Genomic DNA, 16,241 nt, shown 5'->3' with positions numbered 1-16,241 from the left:
GCAGCTTGATGACATCACAAGCAGGAAGTGAGTCTACCCATGCTGCACCTGTGTTACTGATTGCCAGAGTGAAGGAGTGTTGGAGACAGAACACTGCAGTGCTTTGTAAACATGCAGGACATAGGAGACATGCCCAGCCAGGACACCCCCCAGCAGCAGCAGCAGCAGGAACACCAGAGGAGGCGAAAACAAAATTCTCTGAAGCAGGGCTTGAAGTCCTCATAGAGCAAATGATAACAAGCTATGAACTGCTGTTTGGGAAGAAGTCACTGAGGGTCCCTGAAACAAGAAAAAGGCGCATATGAGCAGACATTCAGGAGAAGGTGAATGCAGTTGGGGTGGCACATAGGAGTGTGGAAGACCTGCGCAAATGATGGTATGATATGCGGCAGCGCTCCAAAGAAAAGGTGGCTACCAGGTTGGAGCAAGCAAGGAGCACTGGTGCAGGGACCTCAACTGCCACAGAATTAACACCATTGGAGGAACTTGTGGAGGCAACACTACTGCCAGAGAGCGTCCTAGGAGTGGCTGACCTGGACAGCTCAGACCCCCCAGGAGCAGGACAAGGTAAGAGGCATGCTTACACACCCCTGACCCCTCCCCAACTACCCCCACACACCCAGCAGCGACCCTTGGGCAGAAAGAAAGTAGTAATCCAGTGCAGGTATACAAACACACACTGCAATGCACATTACATTGGTAGTCTGACACCCAGCCATTCCCCAAAAGCATATGTGCATCAGGAAAGTGAGACACAAGAAATGTGTAATTAGCAAAAGTTAAATTGATTTATTTACAAGTGCAAATCAGAACAGAAATTAAATGTATGCCTTTACGTCCACAGCATCTAATTCAAATCATGCAACAGGCAATGGGAGACAGGGCAAGTCCCCTACCAGAACAGCAGCTGCGCAGGAGGAAGAAAGTGAGGACGGGCTAGTCCAGTCAACCCCCCCAAGCGCCGCAGGAGGATTGCAGTGAGACCCCTGACCCCTTTGGAGGGCGAGGGCCAAGACACTGATGGGGATGGTCAAAGCAATGACGCACAGCCTGAAACACAACAGCTCCGCCATGCAGAGCCAATGCAAGACGTCCGAAACAGGCACAGGTCCTGTGCTGCAACAAATGCTGTAGATCCTGGGTATGGATCGGTGTTTGCCGGGCTTGAGCTGAATATGTTGCAGGTCCAGCGCCTTCAAGCCAAAAACATCAAGTTACACCAAAGGGAAGTCAGGGTAGGCTTCAGGAGCTTAACATGTGCCATGGAGGCACTCTGTGGCGAACTCAGGGCTGACCGTGCAGCCAGGCGTAGGGAGATGCAGCGCCTGGACCTGCATACACATGCTGTGTACATGCCTGGCCTCCTCCAACATGCCTGGCCTCCTCCAACAACATACTAGCTAGACGCTGCATCAGTATGCAGCGCGAGTTTGTGCACAATAATCAGGACGTTGGAAGGGCCCTGCTACAAACCTCTACGGCTTTAGATGAACTGCGCGCAATCCGCACCACAGGGCCAGGAGACCTAACTCCAAATGATGATGATGCCCTATCAGTAAGGAGCCGTGCCACCCCCCCCACCAACCATGGATAGGCGCCGTAGTGGACGCAACAGTAGGGCGACTGATATGAGTGAAGGAGGCAATGTGCATTCCCAGACAGGAGCTTCCTCCCGCCCCCGCCGCTAGTAAGGACACATCAATGGAGCCACTGCATTGGTGCAGCTAACCACTGTGCAGGGACACTTGACCATGAATGGATACATGCACTGTGCATTAAAATGTGCTGGACATTATGAAGGACATTGTTTCCCAGTCAGCCTGTGTGACTTTTACATTCCTGATGTTAAGGAATAAACACAGTTTGTCAATTGTAAATTTGCATTGTGTCTTTTCTCTCACCTAGAAATAGTTGCGCGTAATCTCATCCCGCATCTGACGGCCAGCAGCTGCACCTGCTAAACCGGCAGGCATACGTCCTTGAGCTGGGCCTTCCACATCAGACGTGTCATATTCACTGACCTCCACCGGTGTGCCTTTCCTGGTTTCAATGTTGTGCAGGATGGCACATGCGACGACTATTTTGCAGCAGATTTCTGGGCTGTATTGCAATGCCCCTCCACTTTTGTGGATACACCTGAATCTGCTTTTGAGAATACCAAAGGTCCTCTCTATGGTGCCTCTTGTTGCAATGTGTGCCCTGTTGTACCCCCGCTCTGCTGCATTTCATGGATTGAGGAAGGGCGTCAGAATGAAGTCACGTACTGCATATGCACTGTCACCTGAGGGGGGAAGGTGTATGGTTAGCCACTGTCCAGCACATGCAATCCTTGACAAGTGTGTATACTGTGCAAATGCATTTACCTAGCAAATAGCCATCGCCAAAGTCCCCATTTAGGAGCCTACGGTGTATCCCACTGTGGCGGAAGATGTAGGAGTCGTGCGTGCCGCCAGGTTATTTTGCGACAATGTCCGTTATGATGTGTTTAGCATCACACACCACCTGTATGTTCAGGGAATGGTAGGATTTACGATTCCTAAACACGTACTCATTGTGGGAAGGGGGATATTGCAACGTGCGTCCCATCTAGGCATGGGCGGAAAATCCGTTCCGCTTGCGGATTTTGCGGATTTTCGGGAAATCCGCAATCCGCGAGATTTGCGAATCTCCCACAAAATCTGCAAATCCGCGAGCAGCGGATTTTGCTCGCACTGCTCGCACTGTTCGCGTGAGTTCGCGTGAGTTCGCGCCCCGCGAATAAGTGCAAAATTGCAGAAATACGATCTTAGCAAAACTGAAAGTAACTACTTACCAGGTTCAAAAGTTCAGGCTCATCATTAGTAGCCATTTCCTGTAGTGCTTCCTGAGGGGCCCCTCCAGAGTTCAGTTGCCAGTTGAAACTATTATGTGACCCTGCTCTGAACCTCAGAATAGTTACACATATGCCACAAAGGTCCTGAATTACAGCTAAGGGAGACAAGCAGGAGCCAGGCTGGAAGTTAAAATCCATTAATCAGCCCCTAATTCATTATTGTCAGTTGGGGCAGGGCAGGTGTTGTAACTAATTTTGCAACAATGAAAGCACTTAGCAAGTGCAAAAGATCACTAATCAGGGCACACTAAGGAAGCAGGTGCCAGCTAAAAAAATATTCTGTGACACATTAATCAGCCCCAAATTAATTCAGGTCACTTGAGGCAGGGAAGGTGTGCTTTGCTTTGCCGAAAATAATGTACACTGGACAACCAGAGGGTGTGGTGATGAAACAGAGGGTGGCATGGGTGGGCCAGAGGGTGGCATGAGTAGTCAGAGAGTGGCAGTGGTGACAGAGAGTGGCAGTGATGAAGAAGAGTGTCCCAAACAGGCTGGACACGTAGAAACAACAAGTTCGCGAAACTTGCGACCCGACAGGTAAGTTCGCAATTTGCGAAAGTGTACAAAACCCTCGCGAACTGGCAGAAACACGGGCGAACACAAAAAAAAAAAATCAGCAAATTCGCGAGATCCGCAAAATTCGCCCATGCCATCTATGCACCAGATGAAATGGGGAAATTGGGCCATTTGGTAAAAATCCTAATTGGTCTGATCCAGTTCCTGTGGGGTTCTTGGAAGGTAAATGTGGTGTGGCATCCTCTGTACCATGGCATCAAGGAACGCATGGAAAAAACGCGAAAGGGCACTTTGTGAAACCCCTCCTGACGTGGCTATCACCCCCTGAAAACTACCTGAGGCCAATAGGTGTAGTGAACAAAGGACCTGGATGTGAGTGGGGATGGCTTGTGTCCTGCGTGTGGGGTGCTCTAGGTAGGGTCTGAGTTCTTCTATTAAATCAAGAATACTGTCTTCATCTAGTCTGTAATGGGTAAAGATATCCTCATCAGTGGGCTGGTCCATGGTGACGCGCAAACGGAATATCCTCTCTTGGCGTCTCCTCCTCTGGGCAGCAGCTCTCAGTCGCATCCTCCTGGCTATCAGGTAAAGGCCCGCAATTGTGGAAAGAAGTCTGTTGCATTCTGTTGCTGCTTAAATAGGTTGCACCTGGTTACCACCTGCTCCTACTTGGTGGTAATTGAGATTCTTTAAATTGCGAATTTCATCAAATCGCAATTTGCGATTTTTTCATACATACCATTGCGATTTCTTGTTTTGCGATTTTTCAATTGCGAATTTCGCTAAGTAAGTAATCGCAAATCTAGGTATTTGCAGGAAAATCGCAGAATTTTCATTATCGCAAAATAAGGAATCGCAGTTTTTGCGATTCCTTATTTTGCTACATATTTTCCTACATACATACCTTTTTGCTAATTCACATTCGCAAAGGCCGAAATTCTGCGAATTTCGGCCTTTGCGAATGCGAATTTCAATGATACATATGGCCACTCGTAATTTGTTACTGTTCCTGAAGACTCTCTTTGCCGCTACAGGAGTAGCCTACCAACGCCTCCCAGTGCTGCTGATTCGTGGGGAAGCCCTAGGAGACCTTGTGGCCGCAGAGGAGGGTGAGGCGCCGGCCCCGGGACTGCGAGGACCAGCATACAACAGCTCCAGCTGGTCCTCTTCCCGCGTGAGCCGCGCCCCCTCCCAGTGCCACGCCCCCAGGACAGCGCGATAACTTCTCCCGGCACCCGCTTCGCGGGTGCCACTCGTAATCTGTTACTGTTCCTGAAGACTCTCTTTGCCGCTACAGGAGTAGCCTACCAACGCCTCCCAGTGTTGCTGATTCGTGGGGAAGCCCTAGGAGACCTTGTGGCCGCAGAGGAGGGTGAGGCACCGGCCCCGGGACTGCGAGGACCAGCATACAACAGCTCCAGCTGGTCCTCTTCCCGCGTGAGCCGCGCCCCCTCCCAGTGCCACGCCCCTACAATCAAGCACAACGTAAAAGCGACTCCATCAACGCGCATCGCGGGACGCGCGCGGGGCATAGTCCGGGGCGAAGACCGGGCAAAGAGCGGGCCGTTTGAGGCCGTTCGAGGCCCGGCGAGCCCGGGAGATCGGCCAGAGCCCTATCTACTGTAAGGTATTTCACCTACCCTTTTTCACAATCGCCACTTAACCCACACTATCACAAACCACGAAAACTACCATCTATTGCACCTTCATCTCATAGTAGTACAAGATGGTAGCCACAAGAGGGTCTAAACAAAAAACCCCCGCCCCAGGGAGTGCCAGGAAGCTACTGGGACCCATGGACGACTTCCTGGCAAAAGCAAATTCACTCATTGACCAAAGTATCACCCTCATGGAAAAAAGAGTTTCACTAGACCTAGAATTTGCCAAGCGATCTTCCCTGGGTAATCTCGCAGAAGCCAAAACTCCCGCCCCGACTGTAAACAAAAAAGCGCCAGGTATCGCGCAAGAAGGCAGACGCAGCCTTCCAAACAACGTAAACCTATCTGTTTCTGACCTTGCAGACTCCCCGTTAGCCTCAGAATTGGAAAAAACCCCAGAGCTACCACCTCAATCCCCTACCCAGACATCCCCCCTGGAAGACATGCAAGCAAGAGGAAGGAGAGAAGGAGCGATTAGCAAAAACAAGTTCCCCCAAAATAATCTTATACTAGCCAACACTGCTCCCCCCCCGAATATCCCTCAGATTCCTTTAACCTCGCCACTAATTCCCCTACAACCACAGCAAGCACTTGCGACGGTAATAGTTCATCAAGACCAACAGGAAGGATCCATACCTATTCTGTTGGATTCGCCATCGCAACCACACATAAAGGCTCCGGAAAACCCGGACAACTCTAGACTATTAGAGAAGATAACAGAAATCTTTAAACAACTACTACGACCTGTAGAATTAAAACTAACTAAGCTAGAAACACAGATTTCGAAGCTCATCCCGTCTCCACAACACTCTCAGGGGCCCCCCCCTAAGAAGAAAGGGAACGCAAATTCTTCTCACAACGCTCCCTCTAATTCTTTGGGCAGCATCACAAAACCTTCTATCCCCACACAACCACTTCACAGACAGTACCCCCCACTGTTCCTCCCCCCATTCCAATACCTCCAGCCACCCTGACCCAAAGCACACCAAACCCTACTACTGTAGGTCCGACTACATCAAAACAAACCAAAACGCAACCACCCACAACCACTCGACCACAACCAGCCCCCAGAAAAACTGCTCCCCTTAAAACCCCAGCACACAACTCCTCTTCTCAACCAGCCCAAAAAAATCCCCCAAAAGAGCCTGGAGAAGCCAGACTCCATACGGAGCTTCCTCCCGAGGCCGCTCCCTATGTAGCAGTCATGATTGGAGTAATCGAACTACCTCCTAATACGGCGGAACCGCCGTGGTCCTTAAAAAACAAAGTTCACCATTGGCTGCAGACTAATCGCCCCATGCCGCCAAACTGCCATGGTAGGATCTCCTCACTTTACAGGACTCCGTGGGTGGGGAAAGGTAGCAAACAATACCCAGGGGACTGCATCATTATCACCTTCGAGGACCCTTGGGTGGTAGACTATATCACCTCTTGGGAACACCCAAATCCAAAGGGAAGTATAAGAATCAAACCCCTCTCATTCTTCTACCCCTTCATCCAAACAGTAAATAGCAATTTCTTCGAGGACCCCGCTTTCCCCTGGGTCGACCCATCCCAGCGCCAACTAAGCTTCCCCGACAACAGACAATATGGCACTTCTCGCTTTAGGGAACATTAAAACCCTTGGCAATTAGTCAACCAACGCCAGCAGGGAGAAAATCACGGAGAATGGGGATACCAACAACAGAGGAGGACCCGCAGAGCTCCACCTAGATGGGATCCCTGGTACAACATCCCAACAACAAACAGATACAGTCCCCTAGAAATGGTGGATTGACCATTAAGGGATTTAGAACAAACTACCCCAAACTCGATACACTCCTCCTCCCAAAGTAACAACTCCGTCATAACTTTAACAACCTCTGCCCCGAAAGATAACCCACATATAATACCTTTACTATTCTGGAATGTGGCGGGTCTCCGAACCAAGATCAACGATCCTGTGGCAGTCAACTTCCTAGAGCAAGGCAAAATAATCTGCCTCCAAGAAACCTGGGCAACTTCAGAGTTACATTTACTAGGGTATAAAACCTACTTCTCACCCGCTACTCAAAGCCCAATAGGCAGACCCAAAGGAGGTCTAACAATTTATATTGCAAACACTCTTTCCCACCTAAAAGTGTCTAACCTCTTCACCGACTCCAACTACCAGATACTTTCCCTCTCCTTTGCAAATGAAGATACCATCATCCTCGTTAATTTCTACAACAACTTAGCGGAAAACGACTTCCTCACCTTCATCGTTAACATGCAGGAGAGACTAAGATCCCCCCAACATGGGGAGACTAATTCCAAAACGATCCACTTCATCTGGGGAGGGGATTTTAACACACACCCGTGTCCAATGGCAGACACCAAAATTTGCGGTTTCGTGGACGATAATGACGCCCCACTAGCTCACTTCATCCATAACAAATCCGGCAACGCCCTGAATAACACTCTCTCAGAGTTTGACTTATTTATTTCCAACTCCCCGAAGGCTGAGAAAAATCAGTTCAACCCAACCTATGTAGCTAGAGGCCACCAGACAACAGTGGACTACATCCTGCTGTCCTATAGCCTTGCCGCAAAAGTCACAGACCATCAAGTAATATACAATCTACTAAGTGACCACTATGCATTAAAGACCGAACTTCACCTATCGGAACATAGATCCAAGGCTACGGACATTGCAGCTGCCCTTACCCAAAATAATCTACAACTGCACAAACAAAATGGCTATTCTATAAAATGGGAAAAGATCGACCCACAAAAACTCACAAAACAATTAGTCAACCAGGCATATTCGCATATTATTAACTGCCTGGACCCAGCTTTAAACCACTCCGAGGTCCTGTCGAACTTTGCAGAAATATTGAAATTAGCCAAGAGACTACTTACGGGGAAAACAGCCAATAAACACACGGATAGGAAAGGTTGGTTCAACCACAACTGTACGAGAGCCCTAAGTGATCTAAAAACCGCCCTCCATAAAAAACCAAGGGACGCGGGCCACATCCAACTTCTGAGAAGGAAATATAAGCTGGAACGTAAACTAAAATTACAACAAATGAAAGAGAAACTCTGGAATGACCTAGATAAGAGCTCCCTATCAAAAAATAGTAAGGACTTCTGGAGAACGATCAGATCCCCTTTCCTCTCGGACAACAACTCTCCCAAGATAGAGGTGGCAATAGATGAGGGAACTTGGATAGCTCATTTTGAACAAATTTTCAAAAACCAAGTAATTATAGACCATCCACCTCACCACCACAACGAAGTACAATACCCAATCCCAATTTCTTTTGACATCACAGAAATCCTGGTGGCTCTGGATAAAAGCAAAACCGGAAAGGCCCCGGGTCCGGACGGCGTGCCTGTGGACCTTTTTAAGTTCAACCAGGAGCTTTGGGCACCTATCCTAACAAGAGTATGTATAGCAGCAGCTAGCGAGGGCATCTTGGACTCCTGGACCAGATCAATCATGGTCCCCATCTTCAAGAAAGGGGACCGACAGGACCCAAAATGCTATCGTCCCATATCCCTTCTGGACTCCCTTGGCAAAGTGGTGGGAAGGGTCATTCTGGAGAGACTGCAACTGTGGAGTGAGGAAAAGTCCATTATCTCGGATTTACAATTCGGCTTTAGAGAAGGTCTTGGGACAGTTGAGCAGGCACTTAATCTCAGACTCATAATGGCCAAATACATGCACGCAAAGAAATCGACGGTATACATGGTCTATGTAGACCTGTCTGCCGCTTTCGACTGCGTCGCACATTCCAAACTATGGACAGTCCTAAAAGAGATGAATGTGGACCCCTCATTGCTGGACCTTCTAAGAGAGCTGTATTCCGGGGCCTCAGCTAGAGTACGGTTCGGAAAGAACGGCGAGTTGACGGCATCATTTGGGGTGGAGCGAGGAGTTAGGCAGGGCTGCGTCCTGGCCCCCTTTCTCTTCTCGCTCTACACAAACGGCTTGGAGGAGGCGATGCTGAGAGGGGCCCAGGACCTCCCAAAAATGAAACAGAGACTGATTCCAGCGCTCCTCTACGCGGATGATGCCGTCATCCTGGCCCGAACCCCGCGTGAACTTCAGTACTCTTTAAATAGATACACCACCTTTATGAACTCCCTGGACCTAAAGGTTAACGTAAAAAAAACTTTTGTCATGACCACGGGGAGGGGGAAGAAAGGAAAAAAAAACATCTTCCTCGATAGTCAACCTTTGGAGATCGCCACACAATATCCATACCTTGGGATTGTGATTGACGATAATCTAACATGGAAACCAGCAGTAGAGGCGAGATGTCACAATTTTAAGCGCGCAATAGCAGCCCTGCAGACCTTTTCTCGGAAACTGGGAAGGAGGCGCCCAGTAGAACTCCTAAGAATCTACAATGCCAAGTGCCAGGCGATAGCTCTTTACGGAGCAGGGATCTGGGGTCACACAGACGTTGGAGCCCTCCAAATAATCGAAAATCGATTTGTAAGATTTCTTCTTGCCACCCCAAAAGGCTCATCAAATTACGCCTCCCACATGGAATTGGGAATTCCTTATTTGCAGGATCTCCTTAAAATTCAGCCACTACTCTTGTGGAGGCGTATTTGGACGTCGGAAGCTAACACACTATCACAGTCGATAGTGGCCGACATAATGTCACTCGACTACGCCTACAGAATTAAGTGGCTTAGCTACGTCAGAAACTTTTTCACCGACCTTGGCCTCGAAAAACACTACCTCCATCCAGAATCACTGGTAGCTCTCCCAAAAAAGGAACTCAAGGAACTTGCACTACGGCACTTGGAAACACTAAGACTGTCATCCGAGTCAGCAAAACCTTCAGTGGTTCACGCAAACACAGTCCAGCAAACGTTTGGCATTCAACCGTATCTTACTCTCGACACTAAAACATACGAGAGGATGTTACTTACCAGGCTCAGACTGAACCTCTTTCACAGACTGGTCGCCTTTCCGTTAAACAAAGCCTGGGACCCAAACCTGCCTCCATGCCCTTGCGACGAGAAATCAACCCAATCCAATATCCACGTCATTTTATTCTGTAAATTTTATCATCCCCACAGAAAATATTGGATACTTCCGCTGTGCAGGCGATGGGGCCTCAGACAATGTCGACCAGCCTTTCTAAGACTGCAAACCTTAGAGTCGGAAGAAGTCTGTTACCTGGTTTTAAACTTTTTAAAATGCATTTTGAACCACAGAAAAAACCTTTAGCAAACTGCACTAAGGAAAAAGTAAAAGAAAACGATTTAATGACCGAAGACTCTCTGAAACAAAATTATCTTTTTCCCTTTTGCTTAACTGCATAAATGTTTTTATGAAATGGTCTTCTTTTTAATCTATGTATGTATGAATTCCTTATGTTACTTGCTTCTTTTATGGTTTCTCTTTGTGATTAACCGAATAAAGAATTATTATTATTATTATTACATATGGCCCCAAGTCACAAAGTGAAGTACAGAAGCAGAACACCCTCTTAACATTTTCAGACTCCCCTCTCAAATCTTCTGTTTCAATGTCTTCATAAGCCGGTGCGGCCCGTTAACGGTTAGTGACCTGGCGACCTTCCTGTGACCCCATTTACAGCAGAGCAGGACGTTCTGAACCCCGGGCAATGGGAATAGGGCTTATGGTAATAAAGTACAAAACGAACCATCACTCGGCACACTGGCAGAAGCAGATTGAAATGAAAGATCACAGTAATTGATGCCAAGCCTATAATTGGATCCATGGGCCTAAGCATTATTTTTGGGTTTTGCTTCTCACTGAGAAATATTATCTAGCAATAAAGTGCAACTGCTTGGCGATGCTATCCCTGTTCCAGCTGCCAAAGAAAATTAGACACCAAAATGAGATTTTGAAATTGAGATGAGATGCCATTCTGTTTCACTTTACCTGCCATCAGGGTTACATGCTGTGTCCATTTCTTCGTGTACGACACCCGCACCTTTAGCATATGCAGTGATTAGAACCGGTGTTAATTTCTGTTTGTTTCTGTTCAATTAAGATAAGGTTTGCCTGTTGCAAGTATTAGTTTCATGCTTTAAAACGTGTGTCCCGAAAATTATTGATTAATTGAGCTGGGCACAAACCAGCTGTGCGTGTCTTCTGAGCATAATTAAAACCCAGCTTCGTCTGTGCCTAAATTAATTCAGAGTTTTCCTCCATTTTGCTTTTGTTAGCGCTGTCGAACGTTCTAATGGACTTTCCTTCTACAATAGGAAGAACTTACAGCTGAATAAATTCTCATTATTTTTCAATGAGTTATTTACATTTGTTTCATAAAGGGCCATAGGCTGCTTCTGAATACGTTTTCTGCTTATGGAATAGAAGTGGTGGAAATGATTTGCACGGGTCCTGTATTTAACCATTCAATTATTTCAGGGACGCCTGCGAAATAGGCCTTCACGCTGGGAGCTTTCCATGTGCATAAGCTCAACAAATCATTTATACTGGAGCCATGCTGGTGCTGACGATTAGGCATATAGCTCACAGAGGTAGATAGAGTAGTATTTCTACGGTAGCCACTATTTCTATAATTCACTTAAAGAGAAACCACGCTGAGCGGGTGTTAAAAACTGCTGCTGCTCATTCATGAAAGGGGCCTAACTTGCGACAGTGGTACATTACAACTAGTCAATTAATACTTTATGCCTCATTACGGTATTCATTAAACCAGACAAGCCAGTGAAACGTAAGTTAAGATTGACTGCAGGTAGAGACATAAGTGGGCGGTGGGAGAAATGAGCACGAAGTTAGGAAACCGACTTACTCGCTGTCTTACAATTACACTTTAAAAAGGCTTTAAATGCAGTAGGAATGTTTGTGCTGCAAGTTATCAGCAGATTTTCCATTGATGACGGCAATGTACCTCGGTTTTGGGGACAAAAGCTCTTATTAAAGGCCTATAAATTGTCCAAAAAAAAAAAAAAGAAATTGACTCATAGGAAAAAGTGTAAACGCATAATGCTTAGAATCCTAGAAAATAAACTGTGAAAATACATTAGGTAGTCACATGTAGGATTGGGAATTTTCTTAGAATGTTTGTAAATTAATGCATGTTTCAAAAATGTTGCAGCAGGCAACCATTTTTACCATGTATATTAACAAGGCCCAAATGTTTTTTCACTTAACTCTCGCTCACAGTTACATGAATAGGATATTTGGTAAAACTGCTTCATTAGTGACATCCTTTAGAAATATGCTGATTATAACATTATCTTCATCCAGCTCCTTAGCCTGTGTGAGATCATATGTTAGAATACAAAGAACGTATCAAAACTGCTTCTGTTCAACATTGACTTAGAGACTTTTATGAATGCTGTTTCCGAATAACATTGATAGTTGCTTTCATATTACTGACTAACCATTGTTCACACCAGTAGTGGCCCATGCAGGTAAGAGCAGTGAGGTGGTAAGGTCGGGTGGGGGTATTTCGACAAACAATGAAGGAAAATTAATTGTTTATTTCATTTCCCCTCGTGGTCATCTGTCGAATCCCCCCCAACCCGGCCCTACATTCCACTTCTCTTACCTTTACGGGCAGGTGCTGGTTCACACATAGATCTCATAGTGCATTCTTAAGCTTAGGTAAGAAGGTTCTCATGATAACCTTTGTTCATGTAACAAACGCCGTAATAATTGTATCGATCATGGCGACAAGACTACAGAGTGTGGGAATCGGAAGAGGAAGCATTGTTTGACTGATGACACCATGAATATTAATCAGGTGTGTCAATTACGACCCCATTAAGAATTGCTATGTGTGTCAAAGACACATTCGCCGGAGGTGTTTGTGATTTCCTAATAGCAAATAACAAAAATTTGCTAATAGGAAATCGCAAATGGAAATGTTAGTACATGTGGATCCTAGTGAAAATGTACATGATTCCAATTTCTTCACACAAGATATTATGTTATGTTTTCTGCATGGCTCTGTACAGCATGCACCTGCCTCAAATTCATCATAGCAAACTAACTTTTGGACCCTTGAATAAAAACATATGATGATCATGCGTGTGTTCTGGTGGCACTTTTGTGATAAGAATTAAGACCCAGACCCTTGCTCTGCGGTCGGAAAGGGACACTATGTGCACCCTCTGTTTGACGAGCATGACTATTGTAAAGGACTGACAATGGTGCCAGCGATAAGATTTTACTAGCAGTGCAGACCTTTTTACCTCTCGCCTGCGAGGGAGGTAGTGTGTCTTAAAGTCCACCCACATGTTTATACATTTGTTTTCGAGTTCCCTGCAACTGGGTTCATTGCCCATTCCTGTGGGACATGGATCTCACATATGTGTACCATTTAGGCTGTATAAGATACACGGGTGGGAATTATGTGACATAGGTTGCCTGAGCCACAGTGGGATCATGTAGAAGAGTGAGCAGAGACAACAGACATGAATTACAGGGTTCTCCCAGAATAAATCATGAATCTGTTGATACTTTGTAGTAGGTCAGAGTGAGAACTGTAAAGGAAAAAGACAAAAACCCTCTTAGAAGCTAGCGATTTTCTCCCTGTCCTTTCGTGCTTGTTTTCTCTGGTAGGGCTACCCCTCACAGCGAAAAAATATAGTTATGTGGGGCAGCAGCCCATGCCTTTGTGCTCTTGTTTTGGCTTTGTGCAGCCTAAAGACTTCCAGCTCAACCATATCTTCCTGCTTACACTTTGTGTCAAACAACTTGTTTGGATCACTTTGAGTGTAATACGTAAAAGTGTAGAACTACCCAGAACCAGTTGGATGACCCTTGGAATATACAAGGAGACACTCCATTTGTAGTATAATATAGGACAGAAGCCTCGAGCCAGGATACCTAGATTTTTCTACCAGGAACTGGATCCTATAGCACTGGCGACCAAGAAACCCTCTAGAGTGCTCCAAGGTTTGGGTAACTATTGTCACTCTCCTTTCTAGGTTCAGGACCTGAAACCTGGGTAATTACTACAGGCCTGCAGTTGACAGCTTCTTGAAAACTGCTAGAAGAGTGAGCTGACTGCTCAGTAGGGCCATTAATGGTTCCATTCCATGAGGAAAACATTACCCAGAAGAGAGTTAGAAAACATAATCACATAATATGTACTTCAGTTTTATTGATTTCCGTACATAACTCTGTGTGCCAGTATATTTTAGAATTAAATAAGAATGCTGCTTTTTATGGATCTGAAGTATCTTTAGCCACAATTATGCTCACAAAGTCTAATCTCTATGGCAGGCCCAGAAGCCATCTTAGCCAAGGTAGTACAATTGCACATTTCTGCAAAGCATTTCCTAATTTTCAGACTTGGAAGTTGGAAGCAAGATTGCATGGCCCACACTGTTTTATGGCTGCAAATGTGTTTGTTAAAAGGGTGCACGCTATTGTCTTCTGGGTAGGGAACAACACACAAAATAAGTTGGTTGGGCAGGTAGGATTGAGAGGAGTCCAATAAACAGAAAATGCCTATGAGTGAAAATCCATGGCTAGAGCGAGTGATCTCTAGAAATGGTGCAATACCGGGGAAGATGGGCAGGAGCGCTAGGATTTGAAGCACAGAACCTTAAAGGGTGAACATTTGGGCATCTCTACACTACATTCTTTTAAAATATTTATCGTACCCTGTGTAATGAACATGCACACACTTGAATAAAGTGTGGCATGGTAGCAAGGGTATAACAATGTCCCAAAATGCTGACCACACATTGTGACCTTTAACTTTGCAACAAATGTGTAGTTTTGGGAACCAACCTATGCATTAATAGGTTAGTTCACAAAATTCCCTTTTGAAGTGGGTCAATATTGTCAGGGTCTCACTTATCTGATTCTCCAAGGTCTTGCACGGGAACAGAGATGCTAGAACCCAGATCCCCCTGAGCAATGTCGGTGGGTCAGATCCCTGAACCCTTCCTTCATTACCCCCAGGGAAGGGGGTGTGGATAAAATAACAAACAGAGAAGAGAATGATCCTGCAAGGGTTCCTTCTGGCTCTGCCTTCTGATAAATTGGTAGGTGTGTGGAACCTAAAAACAATAACACAACATTACCCTCCTGCTATCTATTAATCTCTAGTCTATTCTTAAATGCATGCCTTTTCTCTGCTCACCCACCCTAGCGCTGCAGGACCTTGCTCCTCTTCTTAAGTATTGGGTTGGCGTCTGCTCAGCTACCTGTTGTCACTATATAACAAATAACAGCTATGAGTTAACTTGGGTTTCTTGTAACTGTGGCAGAGCTCTACCTAATTATCGTGGATTAGGAAGTGCACTTACTTTTCTGGCAACTGAGTCTTCTGTTAAAATGGGGTTCTGTTTATTGTCTTATTCCTATTTGTAGTTTGGCTAAGAATAACTCTGTCCCTTTTTTCTCCTTGTAGGTTTACAGGGTTCCTTGAGTAGTCTCTCAGCTTATCTGGTAAGTTTTACTCCTTCTTCACTTTTGTCTTTCTTAGCTTTTCTGGTTAGTATTACTCTTTCTTCATTTTTGTCTTTCTCAACTTTAAACACGCGTTACAGTTTTTATCAGTATTCTGTCTTGTTGAATCTCAGGAGTCTTTTGGATTAGCAAAATATATATATATATATATTCATTTATTTAACATGACATTTCGTGAAAGAATTGCTGGTTTTGCACTTAGCTTGTTGCCTTCTTGACGTCTCGCGCTGCAGGCGCCTCTCGCCCGGACTCGTTCTCAGGAAACTCGAAGCCTCTGACAGAACAGCCGGCGAACTCTCCTCAGCTGTTTCCGACAACGGCTGGAGGCTTCTTTTGTGACGATCGCTTCTCTTCAGCTTAGCGGCAGTGGCAGCGCCTGTGACACGAAGAGCGCGTCTCAGGCAGATAGCGGCTGTCAAGGTCTCTGACTAGAAAGGCGAACGGTCGCAATGTTCAACAGACTCGCGCTTGGCTTGTTGCGCCGAGTCTACATCAGCGAGTCCACCCTAACTCTTCTATTCACTAAACTTACTACACTTTTCAAAACTAAGACTATAATTCTTCTTCAGCTTGACACGACGAACCTCCTCAGCTAGGGTCTTCAGTGAAGTGCGTGTTTTTCATGACGCTCGCGCTTCACATAGCAATCTCAGGACCTCGGATCTGGAAGACTAGAACGTCCATTGTCTTTTACACTGGCCACGACGGCGGCCATCTTGTATCTCCAGGATCGTACTTTATCTACCCAGGTGTTTGGAGAGCATCTTGATTTTCTCCTTAACGC

Source organism: Lissotriton vulgaris, chromosome 3_1 (genome assembly GCF_964263255.1).
Source record: "Lissotriton vulgaris chromosome 3_1, aLisVul1.2, whole genome shotgun sequence".
NCBI lineage: Eukaryota > Metazoa > Chordata > Amphibia > Caudata > Salamandridae > Lissotriton > Lissotriton vulgaris.
The sequence above is the reverse complement of the archived record's forward strand: the minus strand, read 5'-3'. Positions refer to the sequence as shown.